Source organism: Salvelinus sp. IW2-2015, unplaced genomic scaffold (assembly GCF_002910315.2).
Source record: "Salvelinus sp. IW2-2015 unplaced genomic scaffold, ASM291031v2 Un_scaffold2181, whole genome shotgun sequence".
NCBI classification, from domain to species: domain Eukaryota; kingdom Metazoa; phylum Chordata; class Actinopteri; order Salmoniformes; family Salmonidae; genus Salvelinus; species Salvelinus sp. IW2-2015.
This window is the reverse complement of record NW_019943511.1, coordinates 142,454-144,576: the sequence shown is the minus strand read 5'-3', so window position 1 is coordinate 144,576 and position 2,123 is coordinate 142,454.

The window sequence follows — 2,123 nt, the reverse complement described above, 5'->3', positions numbered from 1 at the left end:
GAAACAGAAGTGAGTCTCTCTGCACCGTCTCGTCTACATGAAACAGAGTGAGTCTCTCTGCACCGTCTCGCTACTGAAACAGAGTGAGTCTCTCACCGTCTCGTCTACTGAAACAGGAGTGAGTCTCCTGCACCGTCTCGTCTACTGAAACAGAGTGAGTCTCTCTGCACCGTCTCGTCTACTGAAACAGAGTGAGTCTCTCTGCACCGTCTCGATCTACTGAAACAGAGTGAGTCCTCTGCACCGTCTCGTCTACTGAAACAGAGTGAGCTCTCTGCACCGTCTCGTCTACTTGAAACAGAGTGAGTCTCTCTGTCCTCGTCTACTGAAACAGAGTGAGTCTCTCTGCACCGTCTCGTCTACTGAAACAGAGTGAGTCCTCTGTCTCGTCTATGAAAACAGGTGAGTCTCTCTGCACCGTCTCGTCTACTGAAACAGAGTGGTCTCTCTGCACCGTCTCGTCTACGAAACAGAGTGAGTCTCTCTGCCCGTCGCGTCTACTGAAACAGAGTGAGTCTCTCGGTCTCGTCTACTGAACAGAGTGAAGTCTCTCTGCACGTCTCGTCTACTGAACAAGTGAGTCTCTCGGCACGTCCGTCTACTGAAACAGAGTGAGTCTCTCGCTCGCTACTGAAACAGAGTGATCTCTCTGCACCGTCCGTCTACTGAAACAGAGGAGTCTCTCTGCACCGTCTCGTTCTACTGAAACAAGTGAGTCTCTCTGCACCGTCTCGTCTACTGAAACAGAGTGAGTCTGACGGTGCAGAGAGACTCACTCTGTTTCAGTAGACGAGACAGAGAGACTCACTCTGTTTCAGTAGACGAGACGGTGCAGAGAGACTCACTCTGTTGACGTTTTGGAATATAGTGTTATCTGCCATTATGTGATCCTGCAGTTCTCTGAGTCTGATGCAGTTATTTGCAATGACCATATTTACAATGTGGGTCTCCTGCTCTGGAGTGAACAGTCGACCACTTCCACCAGATACTGGTTTTCTTGCAGTTCTGTAAAAGCATTTGAATGGTTTTAGTGATAGATCCTTCTCATTATGAAAGTACAGTACATATTACTTATTCCAGTAAGACTACAGCACTTACAGTTACTTACCGGTTCTCATTTCAAAATATCTGGGTGATACCTGCAACAGTATAGCGGCTCAGATTTGGTTGAACCCATTGCCCAGCCTCCCTCATGCTCATCCCATGGTTGACAACATGGTCAACTATAGTCACTCTGATTTCATCAGTTATTGTGTTCCTGACTCCTCTTCCTCTTCCCCATCTTCTCCTTCTCCCCCGTCCTACTTCACCTCTTCCTTCTCCTCCTCATCCTCCTCTTACTTCTTCACCTCCACGTCCTTCTCTTCCTCCTCTTCCTCCTTCTCGTCCTTTTCTAGTTCTCACCCCTCTTACTCTCTGTCCAATATTGATCTCCATTGGTGTCCAAACCAAATGTTTACCAGTGGCCTATTTATAGTGCTCAAGCTCTGATTTGTAAGTGAACTCATTATCTAAAAGTGTTTTCAAATGTGTCAATGTGGAAATGCAATTGGCAAAATAGTGTAGCAATGTAGAGACCATTGTTTACAGTTTTCCTAGAAGTGTGTTATTAAATTATAAACTGAGTGTAAAGCAGAGAACGTGCATTCAGATTGGCACACTTGGTAAATACATTGGCTACAAGTGTTAATGGTTTCAGAGATAGTGCTTCAAGAATCACTGTTAGTGTTTAAGCATTCAGAAAAAAATGTAATACCTGTAATGACATCATTGTGGCACCTGTATAACAGGTTCATCTGTCCCCTGTCATTCTGCAATTCTTGGTAGTGGCAGAATAAGATCTACGTTATGTTTGCATTTAATCAATTTTCCATTAAAAGTAATGGTTAGCATTTGTTATATAGTGTGTCCTACTTGTTTTAACTATCATAAGATCCATCAAATAATGTAAAATAAAATCTCCCTAACACAGTCCAATCTTAGAGCCTGACCCAAGAGCAACCTACCATCACTACCCCAACCCACCTTTCGAGAAACACTAATAAGGAATTTACTACGCAACTCAAGCATAAAATATATTTATTTGAAACACCAAAGTGTGTGTGTGTGTGTGTGTGTGTGTG